The 27,130-nt window shown below is 44.2% G+C and overlaps 1 protein-coding gene across 6 annotated transcripts in view; it reads right to left on the reverse strand.

The window, feature by feature from the left end:
- TANC2 (tetratricopeptide repeat, ankyrin repeat and coiled-coil containing 2) overlaps positions 1-27,130 on the reverse strand; it is a 3,436,361-nt gene that overhangs the window by 1,334,121 nt on the left and 2,075,110 nt on the right. The gene's annotated exons all lie outside the window — the stretch shown is intronic.

The raw sequence follows: 27,130 nt of genomic DNA on the forward strand, positions 1-27,130 counted from the left end.
GCTAGGAATGACATGCATCAGAAGTGGCGCAAAATGTGTCTGGAGCACCATAAAGTTTCCCCCCCCAACACAGGGCTTTCTTCAGCAGTTTAACGATCACGGGAGTTGTGCAGTAGTAAAGTGCTTTACAGTGAACAAATGTTTTTCACCCATCAGAGAATCAGCTATCCAGTTTCCTGCTGTTTGACAACTGTTGCAGTTGAATACTGCTGCTTTAACCGTGTTACATTGATAGGCCTCAAAGAATATATATTATCTGAATTATTGTCTGAAGACTGTAGGTTCATCCTTCACCAGATAGTAACTTTGGAGTCACCTAAAAGTAAGGGTCGGGAACAACGAGGTCACCAGGCAGTAATGAATGCCTCAGAATGACCCAGAAAGTAATCATTGCCCCGCAATAACGTGCAACACCAAATATCGTTTAACCCTGAACTGATCCCCAAGCAGACCAGGCAGTGCTGGGATCACCTGTATGTTAACCATTGCAGAATGAAACCTGCAGATCTGTCTGGTTTGAATTATTTGGTATTTGCGAGTGAGCTTCACAACGTGGCCGTGGTATGGGTTCTCCCTGCCAAGTTGATGCTCTTGTCCCTGTATTGAGCGATAGCAGAGCATGAATCACAGTGGGGGCACCCTTCTAGCAATGGGCCCACCCCCACTTTTACTAGAGGAGAGGGAGTATTAGGAAGTACCCCGAAAGGAAAGAGAGGTGAAGGTCGGGGGGTAGGGAGGAGAGAGAGAGAGACACCCTGCAGACTGAGAGAGACTCTTTTTGCAGCAGCGCAGCAGCACCCATGCCCTCACACCAGGCCTAATAGGTATGGGAGAAGGAAAAAAGGATGGTATCAAATTTGGTAAAACAAGAAATACAATACTAAAAGAATAAGAATTGTTTCTGTTGCAGCGGAGTTACAGGGCGATCCTAGATGACGAGGAAATGATTCCATTACGAAGTCGGCTGCGTCATGAACCCTTTGGCCATGGAGGCAGGGGAGGAATACAGGAGCTCCCATGCTTAAGTGTGGTTGGAGCCCTCAACTTCTACTGCGAAATATAGTGGTATGCACTCCGTATAAGTAAGACAGTGAATGAACAGTTACTGTTTCGTGCCAAAGAAGGGTCCGGATAAAATATTAAATTGGGAGCATTTTATTCCATATTTATTGAAGTTGGCAGTAAAATAATTCTTATGTATATTAAAGTAATTTACAATTCCGGAGGGGTATTTTATAGATAAGTAAATAGTCTTAGTCTAAAACAGATATTTTATTTAAATCCATACTTATTTGCAACTCACAATTCATGCAAATGGGTGTATTTTTTACTTAAAGTACCGGTTTCTTTTGAGAGCTGGGTGTCACTATGCTGAGGGACAATGCATCCTGACTGGGGCACACACTGAAGACCGACCTGCCACGGCCTCAACTATAATTTTACACCTGATGCGGGCAGCCTTAGAATTCTTTGCTGCTGGGCCAACAAATCTTGCTCTCGTTTATGATGAAACCCTGTGTCATAGTGCCTTTGGTCATTGTCCAGTCTTTAGGTCGTGCAAGGAGATTTCCCATGGTATCTGCTGAACATCCGTAATAAGGGACCACAGATACTGCACATGCAAGACTGAAATGTTATAGCACGGCCATCCTAACACCGCATTCCCTCTCCTCCCCACAACCTACATTCTTACACTGCCAGTATGCTTCTCATCACCGTGCTGCAGCCTCTGCATTCCCCTTTAGGCGAAGAGATTGGCGCTCCCTGCTTTGTGAGCCACTCCGAGGAGTTCACACTACAGAACTCCCTCCAGGGTTTTAGCTTCACTCTGAAGTGGAAGTTATAGAGCTACCTCATAACCAGGTGCAGAGGGTGGGGAGGAGGGGATCCTTTTTGGTCTGTGGCTGAGTGCGCTGTGGGAGATGTGATAGAGGCCGTTTGGGGACACTGGTTTAGAAGTCTGAGAGAAGCAAGCAGGGATTCTGGCCCCTGTCTCGATCGCCTGACAAACACTGTGCATTCCCGAGGGCAAACGTCACAGTAGGGCCCATTGAGCGCAGGGCCTGAGCAAGTTAAGAATTAGGTTTGGGCTAGCAATCAGCCTGTCAAACAATACACAGGACAGTGAAATGAGGGCTTAGGGTTTACCTATCTCAGGCAGCCCAGTCCCTGAACCTAAATTTTCTGCCTGCCCTAACACTCAGTACTCTGCTTATGGTAATGAGTGAAGCCTCTAGACTGCCTCCCATACTCTGCCAATTCCCAGATCATCACTGTATACAGTACACAATATGTCTACGACAATGAGGATGGGGGAACGGGGACAGGCAGGGAGGTGGAGGGGGGAAGAAGGAGAAATGGAGGCTCGTAGTGAGCAGGAGAGGAAGGGGAGGAGGAGAATAGAGGGGGGCGAGGAATAGACTGGCTTACTGACAAAGGTAAAGTAAGAAAGGGAAATGGCAGCCGTCCGCTTGTTTGCACCCCTTATTAACTTGATCAATATAACACTCTCTGGCACACAGAGGCAAAACTAAAGTGGTGCACCTGGGAATTCATACTATTCTGCACCCAGGTGCCCCACTGATTCTGTAGGCTGGGATTTACCCCCATGTGCCTCATTTTGTTTTTGCCCCTGTGTGCCCCACTGCAATTCTCCCCACTGAGGTTTTGTTCCCTGGTGTCCCACTGTGATTTGACCCAATGATTCTCTGTGCAATTGCTATTGGATGCTCAATGTAATTTGCATGACTGGCTCATAGATACTACACTCTTATGATGAGTTATTCCTAGGGACCCTTTAAGGACTCTGCCCTCTATAGAATACTTACTGAGATCTTTATTCACAAACTGTGCTCAACCACAGTCTACTTGCTAACCAGTGCTGCATGCTCCCTTTGTCCGGCGCCCACTGAGATGGATACAACAGGCACTTAAGTGCACCCAAAGAAATATCTTCGTAGGTATCTCACTCGAAGGTCGCAATAAATAAGATGTTGGTTGCCAAAGCCACACCAAATTGATGCTCCAAGATACGGAGTTCTTCATTAACCTTCTTGCACTAACTCTCTCAACCACTTTGCTCAAACACACTATATACACAACCCATCTAAGCCATTCACAGATGGCAATTGAATAATATGTATTTGTTTATAGAAAAATGTGTAATGGGCCCCCTATGAGTTTCATTCACTTTGAAGGGTTAGGATAGCCTTCCCAAAAGACATCAATCAAAATGTTACACCTCTACAATTAACTTACATAGCACATTCCCAGCCAATGGATCCTAGCACCTTGGGCACACAAGGCTACCCTCCGGACAGAAATGCCTCTGTGCACTAGACGCATGACATCTAGAAACAGATCTAGACGTAGAGCTCAGGATACTTCTGATCTGCACGTATCAACACAATAGCAAAGCACTAACCATCTCCCCCAGTCTCTTTCATATGCGCCAAAGTGTCTGTAGGCCATGGAAATGGAAACAGTGCACTGTTTAAGCCTAATAACATAACTTGGTATAAGAGCCACTTCATATGGCACTCGCCTGCTGGTGCCGCTGGCACAAATACAGCTGCAGAGCTGTGTTGGTGAATACAGGGAGAATGTTCTACGTGTCCATTGTTAAAGATTTTGCTTCAGAGTATTTTTACTCTTTTTGGGTTGGCTGTACTAATCTGTTTTTAGGGAGTAAAAGTGTCAGGTAGGCAGCTAATCTGTAGAGCTGGTAACTACTAATGAGGGCAGAGAATGACGTGGGACACCCTGATGCAATTAATGCTCGAAAGAAAACATGGTTTAACCCTGGCCTGGTACACATAGGGACAAGGTAGTGCTTGGAATTGTAAGTTAACTCTTGTAGAATGAAACCGCAAACATCACATTACGTCATATCTGTCTGTCTGAATCCTTTGCCATGTATGAACTCCACGAGATCGCACAGGTATGGGTAAGATTGGTTGTAGAGGTATTACGACTGTTGTAGAGAGCTAAAAGGCCTTCAGTTGTGAAAGAAAGTTGATTCCCCTTAACTAAAACAGCATTCGGTTTCCTGAACTTTGCCAACTGTTGCAGTAGAACAGTATTGTTTTAGTTTAATCATTTAACCGCAGTCGCTAGTGGCCACAAATAATATAGCTTCGCTGACTTATTTATGATCTGAAGAAACGTTATGCATTAATCATTAAAAAGGTAAATAAAAAGTACGTAAAAAAATAAATCGTGTCCCTGCTAAAGCCTACCCTAGATTGGCTATGCACCGAGAAAAAGCATCCTGAATGATGCATGTTTATTTTCAATATTTATTGTCCTTTGCTTCAGTTTCCAAACAAAATGACCAACCTGTGTACACAGTATGTCTAGGTTCCAATATGTATAGAGGCCGTCAATGCACTCAAACAGAAGGCCTAGCCAAATTTACAATGTGTACAGCTCTTACATGACTATATAAACATTCACCCCTAATCAGCTCATGGATCAGCTCTAACAGGAATAAACTGCTTTGGCTTAAATCCAACTACAGCAAAATGCTGTGAATCGATGCCAAGTGCATCCTGGCACAGCGCAGTTTCAGCAAGGGTACAGTGCATGCCTCATCTCAGGTCAAACAAGTGCATACAGTAGGGGTCTGCAATCTTTGGCTCGTCAGAAGTTTTGAACTCCCTCGTCAGCCCTATTTAGCAAATTGAACGGTGGGGAATCATGAGGGTTGTAGTCCAAAACATTTAGAAAGCCACAAATTGCAGACCTCTGGTATACAGCCATGACTCTGCTCTGCTCCAACAAGTGTATACTAAGGTGCCACATCTTAAACAACTGCTATGACAAATCTGAGCATGTCGTCCCTTCGCCCGTAGGCGGAGATCTTTCCCATGTGGCCAGTGCAGTGCTTACATAGTACAATAGTCCCCCTGGGTGTGGTGCATCAGGGGAGGATCAGATGGGAGAGGAAGTCCCTCATGGGACTAGGAACCACCATTCCCAGAGAGCACGTTATCCCACTGCCCTAGACCCCCCCCCCCCCCAACTCCTTCCCCAAATCAAGTTCTCCCTCACCTTCCCCAAGCAGTGTTAATATTTTGTTATTCTAAGAATAACCACGTAATATGATGGAGCTAACAACCCTGGAAAGAAGTAATGCTTCCCATGTAGCTCTACCATGAATACTGTGATGAGGAAGAGAATCAAGAGTATGATGATTACTCCAGAGAACTGGAATGAACACAGTACTCTTTCACCGTATTCGATTGGCCCAGAGAAATACAAAAGGGTAGAGGTCAAACAAAATGTAGAGTGCAGTCCTCGAGTGAGGAAGCTGGGCAGACACCGACCCGGCATACTGGGAACTGAAGCAGGAGACGCTGTGTACAGTGCTGAGCGGGAATGAGAAAGCAGGCAGAAGAGGAGGAGCTCCTTTGCGCATTGCCCCAAACAACCCTCTGGATGTCCCGAAGCCTGGGAAACCGCCAGGAAGCAAAGCCTTGTCCAGTGAAGGAAGAAGGGACTGGCAGAGTGGCCGCCAATGAAAAACTGAGGGAAACTGGTTGGTGGGGACCGAAGCAAGCAAACGAACACTGAGTGCCTGAAGGAAGCATCACTCCATGGAAGGCACACACCAGAGAGACAGGTACACAGATTGAGCAGAAGGTGCTGAATGTTTGGGAGGTGTCTGGCAGCAACAGGAACAAGAGAGTGAGAGGGTCTGGTACCCCGAGAGAAACCGACAGAGTGCAGAAGGGAGCATACGCTTGGCAGGCGAGTAAACCCAGCATTTGCAACAGCACATTGCGAATCTGGGACCCGCACCCATATGAAAGCTGAAGAATAAGATGGTTGAGGACCCTGAGAGATACAAAGATAGCTCATGAGAGGACATATGCTTGGCAGGAGAGTGAACCAAGACATTATGTTCATCCATTGCGAGTCTGGGACTCGCACCCAAAAGAGTTTGAGAATAAGAGGGTTGAGGACCCTGGAGACAAGAGATTGTTTAGTTGAAAAACCCTTCATTGGTAGGGAAATACAAAACAAGCCAGTATTGTAAAGAATTACGAGTCTTGGACTTGCACCCTTATGAAGATATAAAACAGAGTGCTATTTACCTGAGAGGATACAGGGTCTTTAGGACCCAAAGAAAAGGAAAGTAGACCCAGAAGGAATCCAGGGGCAAGGAACAAACTACTAAAACCTGGATTCTTTACCTGGCAGAACATTTCTTTTGGACCACCGAGACATTGGGAACTTTTCTGTCGGCAAGAGTCATCATGAACACTTTACTTTGATAGAGACCATCCCTACACAGTTGATTTAGGTTATTAGTGTTAGGGACAGAAGTGGGGTTTTGGGACATAACGGTAACATACTTTTTGTTTTGACATCCTGGCATATTCCTTAGTTTCCTTTGAGGCCTGGAAACCCCTCATAGCATTTAGGAATAGGGAGGGATTTTTCCTACCCGCTTTTCCGTTAATAAATGTTTATAGCCACAAATATGCCACTTGTGTCCGAGCCTTCCTTCTGCACCCTTACACTGTATACACTTGTGTCACAGTTCTTACAAGTGTACAATGCTGTGGATAAGGTACTGCAAGTAAAGACTGTAGCAGACTATGCCCAGTAGGTGTGTACTACTTTGGCTCAGTTACAAGTTGAGTAGATGACCATGACTGAGCACCAAGGGCGTACCTGTGTGGCTCACATTCCACAAGTGTATATGCCTCATCTCTAACAAGGGAATAGAGGTGTAGTCCAGCTCCACAGTTGCAATTGCTCTGTTCGGACGAGTGTATACTGTAATGTTGGATCTTCAAGAGAAAACTGGAGTGTCACATCTCAAACATACTGCCATTTTCCAGCTTGTACAAGTGTACAATGCTGTGGCTAAGATTCAGCAACTGAATATTGCTGCAGCAAATGTCCAACTGATGTTTCTTGTGCCACCCAACTCCAATGGGTCAGTACTCACAAATATACACTTTGCCCAAACAAATATATTCAGAGAGCCATAACAAGTGTACCCTAATTCGGATCTGCTAAAGCACATGTACACAGCTGTCAGAGGTTCATAGCATTTAATATAATAATACTAACTCTTTATGTAGCACACACTGCAAACTCTATATCTCCTTCGCACAGAATAAACAGGAGTTTTCCCTAACTCAATGTTATTATTTTGATCAAAATTCCTCGACCTGAAAGTCGCAGTGTAGGACCTCAGCTCACTGAGCTATTCGAACGCTTTCAAACATGCTGTGACTATGTCCAAAATGAATATGCTCCAATTTATTATTGGTCTACAAGAAGTATGTACTTCTTATATATATTAACTCCAACAAAAAAAACTGCTATAGTATGGCAGCTGACTATTGCAGCAGATAACTGGTGAGATCCGAAATAGAATGCTGCTGAGGAGCTGCTGCAAGCATGTTCTCCTGTGGCCGAGCCCCATAAAGTATATACCGATGTGGCTGGGCGTCCACCAACTGTATGAAGCATTGATCATTGATGATGTCAGATATGAGAGGTTCAGCAGATTTGAAGCAGCAAATACAAATGAGTTTACAGCAGGACCAGCTCTGTGGTTTCAGTCGGTCTTCATGAACAAGTGGACGGAGCTGTATGTTACCTGGGGCTGGAACAGGCTGCCTATTTTAGTTCACCATAGAGGTGCTATATAGGTGCTGTTGGTTTGGTTGTGGAAAACAGGGCTACTCTGCAAAGAAGCACAATGTTCAAAAGCATGATCCCAAGGTGAACCAGCCAGTGTATACTGTAGCCACTGTGCTTGAATGCATCGATTATGCCATGGCGGAGCTCCAGATACGATGGTAGACTGAATTTGAGTTTTCTTGGTTGGCTATGGAGTCCTTAAACTCATTGTCGACTTGTAGTTCTTTATGATCTTCAACCTGTGATTGCTCTTTTTAGTCTGAGGAGATATCTTTTGTGCTAGTAATGAGATTATTCTGTCCAGTTCAGTGGTCTGCAATCTTTAGCTCTCCAGATGTTTTGGACTCGAACTCCCATCAGCCCTAGCCAGTATAGTCAACAGTGATGAATCAGGGGAGTTATAGTGCAAAACATCAGGAGAGCCACAGGTTGCAGACCCTCAAATTAGATGCTGTAACTTCACACTCATCATAAGAAAGGCCTACCTACCACTATCTGTGACAATCACCTCTGGGGAAACCATGAAGGGGGACTTGGGAACTCTGTAGGCGAGGAGAAGCCAGCGATTTGGTGATGCGACGCCTATAGGTGGTAATGTGGAGATTTCCCCATGCTCCGCCAGCCTCCCTTCAGGTGGTCTATTGTGCATCGTAAAGTCACGCCAACAGGGAGATGTTCCTGATGTAGCTCACAAGGAAACGGATTTCATGAGGTGTGATGGGAAAGGGCTTTTTACTACCAAAATCAAGGAAAGTTCTCACAGGAGAAGAAATGCGATGGAAATCAGCCTTTGTAAAAGTTTTTACATAGTATTGTACATATTGAAGCTGTTTGCTAGTCTCAGGCCCAGTCCGCAAGTCCATTATTTGGGTGCACAAGCTTACAAATATACAACAGAACCCCGGGGAAACGTTGACCGGTATCAAGCACACCTGGACTCTTCTGTATACTCCACAAATAGATACCTGGATGGTAAAGTCCGATACAACCTCTAGAGCTACCTTCTTGCACGTTAAGGATAAACCAACATAGATTCCACAGCAATGAAAACTGTGAATACTTCTTTAAACGTCTGTAAATAGCATAATAAATGTAATACGTTTTTAAGGGAACTGCCATCAACTAGATGTCTTTTTATATTTGTTCTACTGCCAGAAAAAGGGATTGTTACTGTGTAGAGATTTAATTTCCTACATTCCCTAGGGCTAATGAATTGCATTTGTTCTCATGTGCTTGTGAAAACACAATTATGACAGGAAAGATTGTTAAAAAATGCCCTACAGATAGGCGCCCAAGAAGATAACTTTCTCTATACTATACAGGAACAGAAACAGGTCGAGCAGATCCTGTAAACATTGCATATATTGTGGATATGATATCATATGATATGGCATTTATAACGCGCCTATGCACAAGTGTTTCAAGGCAAGGGAGGGGGAACAGTGGGAAGACAAACAGCAATCCTACTAGGCCAGGTGTCATTCAGATCGCGCAAGTGCATGGGGGTGAGAGGGGAAGGGGAGAGTGCAGTACACAGGATAATAGACTAATAACATAGTAAGTATGGCCAGCTCGTGGGAAGTGCAAAGGTAAGTGCAGACATCGGTATCAAGTGCTGATAGAGGGACTGAAGGGATACAGCGACAGTCCCCGAGTGCAGGGTTGCCAGGAAGGCAGTGCAGGAGTGCGACTGGCGGTGGAGGGGACCTGGGCCTGAGATCAGTGGGTGGCCAGGTAACCAGTGCAGTTTCAGCCAGGGGTTCAGCAGGGGAGAGGAGGAGAAAAAGCGAAGCAAAGAGAAATGTTTTGAGGTGCTTTCGGAACCAGAGTTGGTTCTCCTCAAGTTTGAGTGAGGCAGGGAGGCTGTTCCAGACGGCGGCCCCACCCGAAGAGAGAGATCTACTGCCAACTTGTTGCTTGGAGAAGCGACTGACCCTGAGGGAGTTGGAGGCGGATGAGCAAAGAGCTTGAGAAGTAAAATATTTAGGAAGAGAGAGTTGAAGGTATTGAGGCCCCAGGCCCCAGAAGGCCTTGTGGACAATGCAGAGGGTTTTGAACTTAATCCTCAAAGCCACTGGGAGCCAGTGCAGGGATTTCAGTCCTGGAGAGATACAATCCCTGGGCTTGAGGCCAAGAACAGGTTTTGCAGTCCTGTTCTGAATAAGTTGCGGAGAGTAGATTTAGAAAGAGGCTGTTGCAGTAGTCCAGCGTAGAGAGAACCAGAGCTCTAGAGACAGTGAGCTTCTGGGGGAAGGAGAGGTAAGGAAGAATACCTCTGAGGAGGTGTAGCTGGTAGTGTGACTTCTTAGAGACATCAGAGATGTGAGGAGAGAAGGAGAGTGTGGAGTCGAAGATAATCCCAAGGTTTTTGGCCTCACAGGTGGGCGCAGGAAGAGGGCCAAGAGAGGCCGGCCAGAGAGAGACAGGAAAGGAGGGGGCGGGTGTGCCGATGAGGAGAATCTCAGTCTTACTGGCATTAAGGCAGAGATCATTGGCAGCGCACCACTCCTGGAGGGCTGACAGACAGTCAGAGATGAGAAAGGAAGAAGAAGAAGTGGCTGAGGGTAGCCTGAAAATGAGTTGAGTGTCATCCACATAGCACTGGAAGTTGGAGCAGATTGCTGCAATGTGTTGGGCAAGAAGTGCCAGGTATTGGTTAAACAGCCAGGGAGAGAGGTTAGACCCCTGGGGAACACCACACGTAGAGATATGAACTCAGTGCTTTTTTTATGTGCACTGTACCCTTGTTGTTCACGGTGGGGTGTGATAAACCTGGAAATCTATCTGATGGGATGATTAGATCAGATTTCTGCTGAGATATCTGCTTAATAATTAGTATATATTTTTTTGTAATGTATTACAAAAGGTTTTCATGACTGTGGCAACTATTTTCGTTCTACTTAAAATACAGGATGGTAGCCACAGTCCAGGGGTCTGCAACCTAGGGATCGCCAGATGTTTTGGACCACAACTCCCATGACCCCTCACCATTAGCTATGCTGGCTAGGACTGCTAGGATTCGTAGTCCAAAACATCTGGAAAGTCAAAGGTTGCAGACCCTTGCTCTAGCAATTTTATTAAACTGTCCTAGAGAGGCTTTTATTTTTGTGGTTGGGTGCTCATTCCACAGAGTGGATGGTGAGCCAGAAGCAAACCAGGTGACTGAAAGGAAAAAATTTAAAACAGCAAGAAAATACAATTCCTGTGGGCATTGTCAGCAGAAACTCTGGACGGTCTGCCGCATGATGCCTGATCCTGACCTCAACATGGCTGACACCCTATTTGAAACCTCGGGACGTTGTGGTAGGAATCCAAGACCAATTGCATCATTAGAGAAGAGCCAATACACGATTTTACCTTTTGAGAAAAGGACAAATGCATGATGCGTAGTTGGAACAATTTAGCAAATACAAATCACACAATTTCGGAGCAATTGGGAAGGGCACCCACCAATCAGAACTCTTCATGGAACAATTGCTGCCCTACCCTCAATATAAAAAAAGGCAGAAACCACTACAATGGTTGGCCTTCCAGAGAGCTGTTGCTGTAGCAGTGTGGCAAGAAGAAAAAAACATAGGGGGAAAGCAGAAGGAGGATAAGCCAAATATGTAACGTTGTGGGAGAGTTAAAGAAAAGCCGGTGGCTAAAGCACATAGTCCACATTGTGAAGGGGCTCAGGCTTGTAGGGAAGGACAGGTAAGGTGTCTGCTTGAGACCCTGACTCAGACGCTGACGAAAGTTAGAGGATACTAAAGAGAAGCAGAAAGAAAATAGCTTTGTGAGGGCTGGAGCCCAGATCTTCGTGTGGCTTCAAAGTCACCAGAGCTGAAAGAGGTTTGCAACTGTGAGGATGTGTGAATAGCCTGTGATGGGCTCAATCACAGGAGGGAGACCATTGACATGAGAGGTTATAACATATGCAGCGTGACAAGGCCCTGGGGAGGTAGACACCTCTGCCCAAGGAAGCCCTTAAGGAAAGGGGGGGGGGGGAACTACACAGTCCTGTCGAAAGAGCACAAGGAGAACAGATGGCAAGAAGGGTTATCTGGGACAGTTTGCTCTGGTAAAAGCATAAGAAGACTTCCAGGGCAACAGATGTAATCTTTATTGTGCACAGACACTTTAAACCAGAGTTGGCCAGCTCCAGGCCTTGAGGGCCGGAAACATATTGGATTTTAAGGATACCCCCTCATTAATATTCATGAAATAAATGTGCATACAATGTTTATAAATGTATGCACATTTTCACATGAATATTAATGGGGGATATCCTGAAATCCCATCAAGATTCCGGCCCTGAGGCTTGGAGTTGGAAAAATCTGCTTTAAACCATTTTAGGATATACTGCATTGAAGGATGCTTTCAAGGATGCAGACACCCCAGAACAGTGCCTGGATAAGAAGAGGGATTGGACACTAGCCTAAGAATGTTAGGATTTGTTATCTTAAACTGCTTTCACTGTGATTTATACCTCCATCCTGACATTATATCATCTCCCTTTTATGCTGGTTAGATAGTCTCTGGTAGGGGTTTTTACCTTCCCTACCCTTACCCTGGGCTCCCAGTTAAGAGGAACCAGGAATTAATTGGGGGAGATTGAGCCGCATGGGCCAGTACAAACCTAGTGTAAGAACTAAGGAGGAGGGGGACAACCACGCCTACGATACTGGCTGTTGTCCCTATGACCACACAGTGTCAAATGCTGCTGGAGAAGCCAACGTTTTGTTCACTGAGACTGTGATTTGGCTCGGACCATCTACCCTGCCAGGGAGGCAATTCTCTGTGCAGTTTGCACCCCTTTCACTTCCAACCTCACCCTGGGATTAGCCATGAAAAAAGCCAACAGAAAAGGCTATATATTACAAGTAGGTACGCTATGTTCCTCACTCCCCATGACACATGGCAATCACAGAGGTCCTCTTATCTTTGCCTAGCTGACAAAATCATTTTGTGTTGGAGAACCATCTACAAATATGTCCAGTACACCATCGATTTGGTTTCAATTAGACATCTCATCATGCGATGACACCTTCGACACAGATCTGTGCAAAACATGCGGCACACCTCATTTTAATTCACTGGGGTAGACCAGCCCAACAGAGAAGTGTCACTAGCCATGTTTGCTCCCTAAACACTGGCAAATAGTCCCAAAAACAAATAGTATAAATACTCCCAACAAAGATCGGAAACAATGGACAGAAAGGAGCCTAGCACAGCCTCAAACACCCACACCCCCATGGATATGTTTCAATAGGAGCGAATAGGTGGTTCAAGTAGAGCAGTTGCACAGCAAGGAGCTCGAATAATAACTGCCTGGCCTCAAAAGGAAAACTAAGGTAAGCGTGCATCTTTTAGCTTGCACTTGTACTAGGTGCAATAATGTATGGATTACAAAAGCAAGTTGTGTTAGGGTTACAATATGTTCTAATTAACCTAAAAAATACCCCCACTGTGACTGGGAATTACGTTTTTAATCATTACACACATAACGTCAAAACAATTACAGAGTAAAACACTGCGACTTTAAATATTATCCATCAAGAAGACTCTGCCTTTAAGATCGCTATGTTCATAAAATGTGCAGCAACAAGTTCATTAACACCGGTTATATAAAATGTCAGAAAAAAGCGCTTCCTGGTTATTTCATTAACTCCTCTCCATCTTAAATAATTTTGCTATAATAGCGGTCATTAAACGACAACGTTGATCAGTTCTGGTCATCAATTTCCTTATTAAAAAAATGCAGTCTCCTTTATGGTCATCAATATAAAGGAGACCAAGATTTATGAAAGAACACAGATCTGAGACATTATCCCGCAACAGGAGGCTAAGTTGTTATGAAACAAGACAATACTCAAATGCCATAAGGAACGGGATCCAAAGCTTTGTCAATAATAAGTGTTTTAAAAGAAAAATAATAGGCATGGTTATTTCATGGCCCTGCTTCTATTGGTTGCTTGTAAAAGCTCATTAGCCATTTTCAATCCCTGCTGAGAAGTAGCAGCGTTCTTCGTAAGAAAGAAAGACAGACCTGTTAGAACACCTACCTGTGCTGGGCGACGGGGCCCTAAGGGGCGTGCTGGTTCCTGGCAGTTGTACCCACGTCTCAGGTTGTGGAGACGACGCACTGTTCTGGGCACATTTCCCCGGCGGAGTCTCTCTGTCCTGACCCGTGTAGGGCACGGGTGCCGTTCTCAACACGGTTGGTTTCCTCCCGCTTCGCTCCCCGGTCCTTTGGGTTGGTTGGGTCCTGGTCCTGGGGCTGGGTTCTTTCCTGTTCCTCCTTGAGTCTGGGCTTGTCCCCTTTCCTTCTTTTCCCTTACCTGTTCTCCTGTGTTCCCTGGGCTCACCTTCCCGTTGCCCCTTTTAAGTTTGCCTGAGCTGCCTGCCTTCTGCTTGGGTACCTGTGATCCTGGTCCGCATACTCCGGCTTCTGTGGATCACTGTTCATCTTCCTGCATTGGTACCTTGGACTTTCTGCCTACCTGCATTGGTACCTTGGACTTTCTGACTACCTGCATTTGGTACCTTGGACATTCTGCCTACCTGCATTGGTACCTTGGACTTTCTGCCTACCTGCATTGGTACCTTGGACTTTCTGCCTACCTGCATTTGGTACCTTGGACTTACTGCTTACCTGCCTTTTGGTACCTTGGACATTCCGCTTACCTGTACTGGCTACTTTGAACATTCCATTACCCTGCATAGCTGCCTTGGAATACCTTGCCATCATTTGCCAGTAACATCTACGACCTTCCCTATTAGTGCTTGAACTGTTCTGGCGCCACGTTAATATTGGGAAGCGTCATTCGTGGCGTCAGGAGCTGGCCCCTGTTCAATCCTGTATTCCAGGACGTGTCCGGGGTCGGTTCCTTGCGTCACATTTTCTTCATTCGCGGAATACTTCACCAGCTACTTGTCTACGCCTACCACGACCTGGCTACCCCGGCACGCAAGACTCCCGGAGATACAGGTACGCCTCGTCCTCGGGACGCTCAACTTAACAAGACCACTCAAAATGTTCGAAAACGGACATGAGTAGTTCATGCAGTCTGCTTGTTCTTCTCATTAAGATACCAGTAGTCCTGTGTTTTAAAGGGAAAAGCAATACTAAAATGCATTGAAAAATTGGACTTAGGAATAGGAGCCCTTGGTGTGAAGGAAGATTGCTAGATTTGACCAAAAAAGCACTTAAACTTGATTGAATGGTACATGCGTACCTTGAAGAGGGACAACAGTCGGTGTGTAGTCAGAGGATTAAACAGGATACAAGAAGGAAAGTGACTGAAGCAGGACACTTTCTGAGATCCTAAACTGAGGAGCAGGAGCATGATCCGAACAAGAAAGCCAGGTATAAATTTAACTATTACAGAAGGCCTTGTGAGGGAAGACCATACGTGTCAAGTTTAGCCTCACTTCAAGAAGCATGGCACAAAGGAGCTTGATTTATCCATGCTACTTGTACATTTACTTATAATACAATGGCACACATTGCACATTACAGATCATTAATTCATTTTGATGGCAGAAGTCCCAAGAGGGGATGGACTAAAACAAGATCTCCACCCTCCCAGGTATATTGGCTGCTATGGTCAGGGATAGTAGGCTGTCAAGGTAAACCAGAATGGCTGTAGTATCCTTTACATAGGATCGCATTTTGCTGACTTCTTCTCTCAAAAAGAAGTCAGTGGAACATTATATTGAGAAACATCACACCGAAGATGACCTGATGTGGACCATAATAGAGAAAGTGACTATACCTAAAAGAGGTGGCAATATCACAGCCCTCTTATTAAAAAGAGAACAACAGTGGATATATAGAACCCGCAGCCACGTAATTGGCTTAAATGAGGAGATTTGCTGGCAAACCCTGGCGGTCTTATAATGGTTGGCTCACTTAATTGCCAAGCTTAAAGAAACGAACTGGAGGGAATAGACACCTTTCACAATAGTCTCTGACGAGTCAAGATCTCCTTGGCTAGAGACAAATAAGACGGAAAATGCAACTTCTGGTCGTGTCTACATCATTGATGCGGCCATGTGGCACCCCCTGTAACAAACAACATTCCTTCATAACATCCCTTTTTTAAATAAGATAGTGTAAAGTTGAATCATTTTGGCTGTTAGAATTATAGGCCTCTCATTCAACTTTTCTAAAACAAAAATAAAAAACAACACAGAATTGGTTGAAACACTTTTGGTTTCTCTACTACCGCACCGCAGTCCACTCCTTGGACGCACTACAACTCCCAAGTAACCTTGGGCCATGCCCGCATCGGAGATGTGACAATGCGATACCTCATTCGTCATTTTTATTAACAATATGGGGTTCAATAATACAGTTGAATTAATTTGCCTGACACCTGCTGGAACCTCAGTCCGCCTATTTAGACGTACTGCATTTTCCCAGTGGTACCAGGACTACGCATACAAAAACTGAATCGAATCAAGGAAGAATATCACACTACATATCCCAGACTACCTTTAATCACATTCGAAACAGACGTAGTAGCGGCATCCACACACAGGGATCCGAAACCACATCCTACTCACGTACACGTGACGCGATTCCGCGATCACATGACGAAGAAACACGGATCACGTGCATATGACTCATAATACATAAACACGTAACAAATAAAATGGCGGAGTACCGGACAAGTTTTTGAACACGGATAGACCAGCACTTAGAGGTAAGCGGGAAATACTACGCCTTTGCTACGGCAAATACCTTATTGAGGTCCAATTGACTCCAGTGCTAAAAGGGAGGTACTCAGCCACAGGATAACAGGCATTAACCTCACGGGGGAACAATATAGACACACCAAGATGTGATTACTGAATATCGTTGTAGACAATAATTTCAAACTTGTCAGGAACAAAAGCACTTACATATGTCCTTTGTCTGAACCACAGGGTATAGGAACAAGGAGACAGAATCCCCTTCAAGAACCAACTGCATAAGAATTTTCGCTGCAGTGGATATTCTTGAAGAGACACAATGCATTACAAATACTGGGACTCCACCACAGAGGTATGAAAAACATTATCTCCAGCAGGTGGATTTACCAGGAGCACTCATTTTAATAGACAATTTAGGACTTGAGACTGATACTAGCTCCGCGTCTCTCTTGTCTTTGTCCATACAGGACTAGGAATTGCTCACCCTATCCAGTCTTGGACCCTAGAATACACCCTCTAATATTTCACAGTGCTGAAGAAATTGTTGAGAATACAAGAATTATAAGGTATTCGTCCTGAAGAAAGCGGCCACTTGAGAATCCCGCTGCAAACGGTCGACAGTTACAATTGGCCTGGCGGATAACCCAGACCTCCATTCCCTTACAAAGAAAATCGAGGGCTTGTATAAAAGAAATTATAACTGTTATCTACACGTATTGTCTTTACACAAACTTTTGGTTGGCGAGAAATACGTCCTCCCTTTTTTTAAATAAATCCCTTCCATTGACAACTGTCCACACAATGAGTTGCTTTGGGGTTGTTTTTTTTTTATTTTTATGATAAGACACACATTTTGGGGGCGACAAATTAAAGATACAAGTATCGACCTCCATCTTTGTGTATTAATGAGGACCTTGAGCGGGTCCCAGATGTCACAGAGTTACAAGAAAATAAAGAAACATTTCCGAGTCCTCGGCCTCCCACCTGACATCCCTTCTGTCAAAATGAAGTGTGTCGCCAGCTGCAGTTTCACCCTCGGCACCAGCATGCCTCTTATGTATGGCAACATTAACAGCAGAGCAGTTAAGTAAGATAACTCAACAAACACACTCTTCTATTTGCACGCATAACTTCTGAACCTTTCAGTTTGTTAATAATAACACCTAAACACCTCTTAGAAACAGACATGAAATTCTATTTTTTTAAAAGTGATACCGCCATTAGGATTAAACAGAGGAAAATAAAATACTATCTTGTAAGTTTCATGCAGACCAAAGCAACAATGAGTATATGCATATCAGCTGTCAACATGCATATTTTAATCATTACAAAAATAAAAAATATGCTGGTTAAGGAACAAAGAGCAGACATAAAGTGGGTAGAAAGTGCAGCAGTAGCAAACCATCAGGGCTAAGACTCAAGAGATTCACATCTGAGGTGTATGTGATAACAATATCGGCTGAATACATCCTAATTTTGTGTGAAGTGGTATTTATTTTAAGCTAATTTTAACAGATACCATCCCATAACAAATTCATAAAGAACACCATATGCCTCCAATTACTGGACAATTAATTGCTTTGGCTAATTAAACCTTAACAGTTATTAAGTTGGTTTCCACCAAGAAGCAGCCCTCGAAGGTGGTCAACATTGTCCTTCACATGAAGAAGACTCATGCATACTGGTCCTACTCAACCTCTCTACAGCAACTCAGTGTCAACCACAAGACACTCCTCAACATTCCCGACACCTGTATGTGGTAAAAGGACACAAAGTCAATTTGTCTTTTGACAAGAATCTCACGAACAGACATCAGCTAGATCAGATAGGCACTGTGGCAAATCAAGTGAATTTGGTCCCTTCTCCTCAAGGAACAGCCTACCCCTTTGAGAATAGGGAGGAGAACGCTCCCTAAGGGTCTGGGCAAGTAGGACCTCACTGGGAGAGACTCCCCCTTTGGGGACAAGAACTCCCGTTCCTGTAAGGAACTCCCTCAGCCATTAACCATGATGGCATACATGGACTATTTGAGATGCCTAATGGCAATACATCCAGAAATTGGGCTGAAGACAAAGTAAACATATACTTTTATACTACTCATGATGATCAAGTAACAAAATCTGTCTCTTGAAGGATAAACCTCCAATTCACTGCAACAAGGAGGTTTAAGAGAGAGGACATGCCAAGAGACAAAGAGAGACGCATACACCAGCAGGGGAGGCCCCCTGGTAGTGTAACGCAGGCGAGAGCCAGATCTGACTAGGCAAAGAGCCTGTGAAGTTCAGAACTGCTCTGAACAAAAGCTGCAGATGGTAGAGAGCCAGCGTGCAGAATCAGTGACAAACCGAAAGTAAGGGAGCTTGAAATCCTTAGGTGGCATGATCACAGAGATAATGTGGTGGGCAGGCTGCCCAACTAACTACAACAACACCAACCTGCTAAGGTATAAGCCACTACACTAGTTAGCAAAGAGTTACCGGAAAGCAAAACGAACAGAGAGCTAGCGACGGACACTGGCGAGAATGAAATGGTGGAGAAACCAGATGACAGAGAAGGTCCTGAGCGAGTGCAGGCCCCAGAGATGTTCCCCTGTGGTAAAAGAGGTAACGGGGAGAACGTTAGGCGGAATGTGACTCGTTATGTAATCGGAGAAACTCATTGCAGTGAAATTGATGAAATCCGAAATGAAAAGTTAATGAATTTGAACTGTAAGAATACTGCAACAAATGTTATAATTAAACCTGGGAAAGAGATTACTAAAAAGTGGATAAGACTACCCTGGGAAGACAGGGGAATATTTCAGTGTTCAAGATTCACCAAGTGGAGTACATCAGAGAAAGGAGAGTATGAAGTCCAGACAAGAGAAGTGGACAAGATAAAAGATAACTAGGATAAGCCAAAGCTAAAAGGAGGGAACAGTAGTCACCCAAAAAGGGTACCCCATCCTGGAAAACGTAGCCCAGAAGAATATACAACACCAAACAACCTGGATCAAGGGATTAAACACACTTGACCAAAATACTCCTGGAGAGCAACCCCTGAAGATAAGGGAAAATCCAAAGACATGTTAAAGGAGTTACAAGCCTTGATACAGAAGGTGACCACAGACTATATCAAAATACTATTAAGAGAAACTTTAGTAAAAGCAGAACACTGCCTCATCAGGAAAAGGGACCCATTCTCCTGACCTTAGTTTGAATGGTGGTAGGGTCAGTTAGGATTAATTTGTTTTGACATTTCCAGATGACTGACTAGCACTGTAGTTATTTATATAGGCTAAGAATGTCCCATAGTGCTAGGGAGAGCTGAACAAGTTACTTATCCGTGATAATGTTCTTTGATTGGATGTTCCTCCCACGTATTCCTTCTCTTTTGATAATATCTTTCCAGCTTCAGAAAAATGTTCTCGATAGAGGCCTCCGTTAGACTGTCAACATCATCATCAGTATGAGTAGCGCACACAGCGCCCGTTGGCTTCAGTTATGTTTTTCCCCTCCCTCCCGTAGAGGAATTACAAGGCGTACTATGGCCCGTAGGCTCCAAGAAAGCGAAAAGTGTAAAGACAAACATTCTATGGTGGGGTAGGCTGGGAGGGGCAATGAGGAATACGTGGGAGGAACATCCAATCAAAAGAACAATACCAGGGGTAAGTAACTTGTTCTTCCAATGGATTGTGTCCTCCCACGTATTCCTCATCTTTTGATAGACGCCCAAAGCAGTAATAACTTTGGTAGTGGGAGTATGAATTTCATTTTGTCCATAAATGTTATCATGGACCGAACGAAGGACCGCCTTCCCAAATTGTCCTTCTTGACTGGAAGATGAATCCAGGCAGTAATGTATCACAAAAGTGTAAATAGTCGACCAAGTGGCCGCTGCACATATGTCTTTTACTGGAACACCTCTCTAAAGAGCAGCAGAGGTTGCCACGCCCCTTGTAGAATGTGCTCTTAAACCTTCCAGCGGGTCTTTACCTGCTGAACTGTAACATTCCTCAATAACCAGAATAATCCATCTGGATAGGGTCTGTTTTGTCACAGCTAAACCCATTTTAGGACCTGTATAGCCAATTAATAATTGGTAATTCTGACGAATTTTGAACATTCTTGATACATCAAAACCGAGAGCCCTTTTTGGGTCCAGCCTATGCAATCTTTTCTCCTCCTTACCAGGATGAGGAGGTGGGTAGAAAGATGGTAAAATATTTTTTTGTGACATGTGGAAGTTGGGGACTACTTTTTGTAGAAAAAAATGTTTCCCTTGAGATCAACCTTGTCTTTATAGAAAATAGTGTATGGGGGTTTACAGGAAAGGGCCTGCAACTTGCTTACCCTGCGGGCTGATGTCCTTAGCAACACCATTTTGAAAGTTAACAGTCTTAAAGGGCATGAATGAATAGGTTCAAAAGGGTATGCAGTGATTTAAACAAATAGAAAACAACGAACAACATTTATATCTAAACATTTATAATGAAAGAAATACTGCATTAAAAAATATATATATGGGTGTGGGGTAAGGGGTTTAAATGGGTGGGGAGGGGGTTGGGATGGGATTATAAATTAAGGACAATGGGGTGTTTGGGGGGAACACCGCAAAATAAGAAATTCAGTATTTTTTGGTAAAAAATGCTTAGATTAAAAAGTGTTTGTTATTATTCTGTTCGTTAAACTCACATGTAACCGTTCAAAAGGAATGCATATTAGAAATGTTAACACAAATTTGAGAATGGAACTGGTGGAAATACATTAGTAAGACCCTTTAGAAATTGAGTAATCGGAGGGATTTTAAACCTTTAATTGTTCCAATCGGGAGCCCCAGATTCGCTAAATGTAACAAAAAGGATAGCACCATAGTTGTATCACATAGAAAAGGGTCCACATTCTTATCCCTGAACCAGCTGCTGAACTAGTTCCAATGGCAGCGGTACAAAGCAAGATCTCCATTACGTCCTCCGGGAGGTCCCAATTCTTATATCTCAACCTCTCAGAAACCATGTGTGAAGGTTGAGTGTCTTGACCTTCGGATGGAGAACCAGACCCTCGTCTCACGAGAAAAGGTCCTCTCTTTGTGGAGGACGCATTGGAGGGCAGATTAACATGTCCAGAAGGTCTGAGTACTTAGTCCTCAGTGTTCTTCATGTGTGCATGTGTGTGTCTGTGTAACTTCGTGCATGGATGCGAGTGTGCTAACGTGACTATGTCGTGATGTCTCTAATGGTGTTAGCACTGCAGTATATTTCTCATTAGTCGATCATGTCCATTGGGGCAGTTGGATCCACAATCAGTGTTGGGGCACCTGTATCCATGATGACGTTAGCAGGATAGGGTTTGAATGGTTGTCTGAGAGAATATCTGTTTGCATTTATATTTGCCACTGGCCCACCTGGGGGCTATTCAAACCATGACTGGCATCTTGTATACATGGCTCTTCAGGCTGTCATGCTTATACGGGTCAAGGGGGCCTTCCAGGGACCTTCTCTTTAGCCTACTCCACCACAACAATTCAACCACTTTGCTCATCAGTTGTCTGTATTAAGAGTCGACATTTTCCTACAAGTCTTTTATTCTAGACTCATCAGAGATGAATTCATCTGGCACATTTGGGGGTTTGAAAATCTTTTTTTGTGTTATTGGGGGCTTCGACAACTTCGATGAAATCATTGACAACGACTTCGAAATTGGGGTTGTAGACGTCGAATTTGTCGGAGTCGACTTAGACACTGGCATCAACGGCTCGGACGCTGATGGCGTTGGTGAGAGTATCGAAGTGTCACCTTCTTATGCTTCCTCGAAGAGCCCTTTGAAGGACTGGACGCTTGGCTTGTCGAAGCCTTCTACGATTTCTTGTCCGATCAAGACTTAGATAGTGCTCGATGTAACTCTGGCTTATGCCTCGGACTCGAAGATTCATAAGATTTTGCCTTCGACTTCCATTTGCCATCTTTATGCAGATCGACAGGGGCATGGTCTTTCTGCTTCTCTTTTGAGGGGCTGGGGCTGCCTTCTTGAATATTTTTAACATTTCACTTTGCTGGGGAGTCTGACTTGGTTGGACATTTGATTACCTCGGACGAGGAATCACTAGAGGTCGAAGGTGACCTGTGTTGTTGTTTCTCGGCCTTCTTGGAAGACGATGAAGAATGACGCAATCGACGTCTCGATCGAGATCTTTTTGACTTTTTCCATCGCAGAAAAACTCTCGACTCTTCAGACTTTCTCGTTTTTGTGAATCTTTGAAGGAGACTTTAGAGGGAGCCGACCCACAGCCAATTTACATTTACGCTCCCTTGGAGCGTTGTTGGTCATCACCTGACAGGAGTTAAACTCTGGAGGTATGATGTTCAGTTCCGAGACACCATAGGCATATGCAGTGAGGGTCGGTGATCGACATCTTCAGTCCACATTCTTGGCATTTCTTGAAGTCCATCTTAGGTGTTGATGGAGCCGACAGTGAAGACATTTTCGGAATAGAAAATTAATGACGGAGTTCAACGAACAACCAAACCGCGCCGTAATTCTTCGAAACGAATGCTCAAAAAAACAGAACTGAAGCCAACGTGCGCTGCATGCACTACTTGTACTGATGATGACGTCAACAGGTGAACGAGGCCCTCAAGGGACTTCGACGAGACGAGACAGCACCCAGCGCTCTCTGTCGAGAAAACCTTTCCGAAGCAGCTGAAGCTGGAAAGATATTATCAAAAGATGAGGAATACGTGGGAGGACATAATCCATTCAAAATAACTTTTTCTTATTATTTAGTAAAGCTTTCTGGAAAGATCATCACACTGTCTGCGTCCCTTTTCCGACCCACCACAGCACATACAGAACCCAAAACTGCCCCATAACATGTGGAATCTGACAAGAGTCCTTCAGTACGCAGTCATTTTCAATCTCTAAATGGAGCCATCATGGCCATTACTCCCTGATCTCAACATTGAAATCAACTAATATGCAGATAAGCACAGCTATGTAAAGGTCAACTTTGGCAGCAAAATTATGGACTGAGACACTGCCTCTCCCTAATCCACTGCAGGATGTTGAGTACCTCATGAACCCCATGAAAACAAGCTCATCCTATATCCTGGACTTGGGTAACCTTGCTGGCTGTGTTGGACATTGTGTTCCTGTGTTTCCTATCTCTAAGTACTATAGCTGTATTGTTTGCATATGTATTACACATTTATTTAGAGTGTAGCAGAAGTTCTATGTGGCGTACCTGAATTCTGGATATGATGGAAAGGACTGTGTGCAATATTGTCTACTCATTAACCCACTTCTGAAAGTCTATACGTATTGTGCCTTCTATCAGGTATGGGGTATACATGTTAGAAAAAAGAGTGGGTTAAGCCTTAAGACATTTCCTGTTTTTTTATCTATATTATGCTCTGCCATGTGTTAAGGTTACCCAGAGTACTTACTTTTCCTATCATGAATAGTTAACTTGCGACTTTATAAATAGCCTCCCTCCTGAAGTTAATCCCAACTGCTCTGCTAAAGCTCAATTTTGGCGAGTCTGGTCTTTCCTTTTTGGGTGACACTCTGTTCTATCATTAGGCTAAATGGTTACACATGATTCACCGGAGGGCTGTGCTAAAAGCTCATCAACACAAGCACACTCTCCCGTTGCCTTTTCCCTAAATGGCTGGGCTATGGCTTCATGGCAAGAGCCATCTGTTAAGAGTTGCACTCTGCAAGTGGGGCGGGGGTAACTAGTGTTTGCCTTCTGACAATTTTGGTTCACTGAATGGGGCCAGGGCTGGCTGGAGAGTTAGTTCATTGGGAATATCACCATTACCATTAGGCACTTGCACATTGGTCCTCGGGAGGGGCCTGTTTGATGCAGGTGTGGTTGCAGAGATGCCAAGTGAACATCCCCTGGCAGGTGCTGGAGAGCGCAGCAAGCTTCCCAGAGGATCCACCACGGGTCCAACATCCACTGGGTCAGGGTGGCAACTGGCCTCCAGGATCACCTTTCTGATTGTCCCAAGAGCAAAGCAAGGGATTTAATCACTATGCGTAAAGTAGAAAACTGTAAACTGACTCGTCAATGGACAGTACTAATTTTTCAAATGAAAAATACGCACCGCTATTCTTGCTCAGTTTGTCTCATTCAAATCGCGCATGTGGCGGCTTTAATCCATTTGACGAATACAATAAAAGAAGATTTGAGGTTTTTGTTTCATGCTAAATCTCTGAATTATAAACACATCTCCTTGCCATGGATACTTATGCTCATACAATATTTAAGGCTCAGTGAAAGTTTATTTTTGGAAAGTGCTTGCGGAAATTGGCAAATGGGCCAGCAGGCATTGTGCACAAGCTAGTTCTTTCATGGTAGAGCCCAACACAGAATTCCATTGTGCAATCTTAATATACTAGAGTCTCAGCAGAAATGCCCTCAAAGGTTTGAAAACCTGAATGGTGAATGGTTTTAGATGCTCTCCTTAAGATGTGTGGCACAATACTAAATTACACTAATGCTACACTACATAAAAACATGTATGGCTCGTGGGAGGGATGAAAAGACTTTGCACATCTTCTAAAAATGGTCAGTGTGCGGCGGGAGGAGGGTCTCTGGCCTTACGGGCAACATTTTAAGTGAACATTGATGGGAACTGTGTGGTTCACTTGGTTGGATTCACAACTGAGCTCCTATGTCCTTGAATGCCCTGAAGAAAAAAACACATAATGTGATAGTCACCAATTGAATAATAATAGTGCAATGGAAGGAAGGTAGAATGAAGGAACCCAATGGTTACCTCGACAGCATCATTATGGACTTTACAGCAAAAAATAGGAATTATTTAAAACCAAGCCAAAAGAAACAGACTAACCTACACGGCCAAGGCACAATTAGGGATGACAAGGGGGTAGTAATCAGAGAGGCAAAAAAATGCTCTTAATTGTTTTGGCAGATTTTTCCACACTCTACACATGTGAAGAACGTCTGCAATTTATGTGTCATCTTTCAAGACCAGCTCTCCTCGAATCTGAAATCAGCCACAGTCTTAAAACTGCCCTTTTCAAATCATACTGAAGAAAATGAGTATCCCTTATAAAATTCCCCAATGAAATAAAAACATTGGCATCTTTCAACGTCATAGGCAAACTGTGATTACTGTGATGGTCTCTTAAAAAGTGGCATCAGCAAAGACAGAAGAGTCCAAAACTGCATAAGTACACATCAGCCCTCTCCGAAGGTCCCTTAATTGGCTTTCAGTAGAACGCCACATTTTGTCCAACATAGCTTGCCTTACACAGAGATGGTGCAACAGTACTGAAGACAGGCTTTCGTTCCCGACAATTGGATCCCTCAAGCTTGGCCACGTGTTTTCAAGCACCACTCGTGAGAAGGTTTGCCACTAGTGTGTTTCAGTCATGGAATTTGCTCGCACCCATGCAGCACCCATTTTGCCTTTCTAGAAAACAGTGAAAATCCACCTCTTCTGTAAAGACTTCTCTTGACAACCACATCACAAAAAGGGATGGCGCCCTCAGAAAAACTTGTATCTACTACCATCACGTATCCTGAATGATGCTAGTGCAGAGAAGCCTCCCTTGAGGAGGACATGTGTGACAAAATGACTAGGGGATAAAACTCCTACTCAATCCCACACTAAAGGTAAGCCAGTAGTGATCCCAAACATAAATGTAAAATAGGCAAAGCTTGACAGGCACACCACCTTCACACCTCTAGTGGTAATGTGAGCCAAGGGCAGGCTTTTCTCTTCAGAAAGGATGTGAGCTAGCAAAGAAGTATCCAAAAAAGCGGTAATGTGGTCCTAAAAGAAAGTAATATCCAACCAATTTTCGATGGAAGTATAGAGGACTTACATTAAAACCCACCCCTTTTAAGAGAAGACACATAATACTGTAGGCTAACATTTAGAGGAAAGAAGAACTCAGGGGCTGGAGACAGAGATGGGCAATATTTTCAGTAGCAATGTTCAAGTTCAAAGAAGGTCTCTTTAGGAGGGAAAGGAGTGTGGTCTTAAAGTGTCACTAGGACCCTTTAAGGTAGGCTAGGGGGAAAGAACCACTATATATATCTTTTATGGTTGTTCTGGGTCTCAACAGTAATGTGACAGGCATCAAGATGCTTTTCCAGAGTTTGAGATGGGTGGAGTCGGGCTTACCAATGGTTTGAGTCGGCATGAAAGATGTTGGCTTACATACGGTTGAGTCAGTGTTGAGACGATTGCTTCCAGTGAGCCAATTCAGAGTTCCAGACTGGGTCTGTTAATGTCTTCTACTGGATCAAGACGGCATTCATAACGGTTGGTTTAGTGGGTCAAGTTAGGGTTCGAAATGGATGAGTAGAGGGCTTCCAGCAGGGCAAATCTGCATTGAGACGGGTCAAAGAGGCACAAAGTGCATAGAGAGACAAAAGTAGCTCTGAGGGTCCTGTGGTAGCTTGAATTGATCGAGTAAGCTCGAAGAGTGGATCGAGGTAGGGAACAGGGCTCAAGGATGTTCCTTTGCTTCCTGGTTGCTGGTGATCCAGTCCAGGCTTTCCAGTGATCAGTATAATCCTTTTTCTGCCCTTCTCGGCTAGGAGGTTTGCCAGAGAGCACCTACGGGGGCTGCCACCTCCGGATAGCAGGATCCTGGTTCCAGTGTTCAGGAAACAGATCAGCCTTGTCCACAAAGCAGTTCACCCTAAATGTTACTGTGGGATTGGTGAGGGAAGGGTCATTATTCCCAGGCTTGGAGCCTTGATCTTTACCTCTGTGGCACAGAACCTTTGGAAGACTATATACTAATCGAGGTATAGGCAAAAT

The sequence above is a fragment of the Ambystoma mexicanum genome, chromosome 13 (genome assembly GCF_040938575.1).
Source record: "Ambystoma mexicanum isolate Mex_15411 chromosome 13, UKY_AmexF1_1, whole genome shotgun sequence".
Lineage (NCBI taxonomy): Eukaryota > Metazoa > Chordata > Amphibia > Caudata > Ambystomatidae > Ambystoma > Ambystoma mexicanum.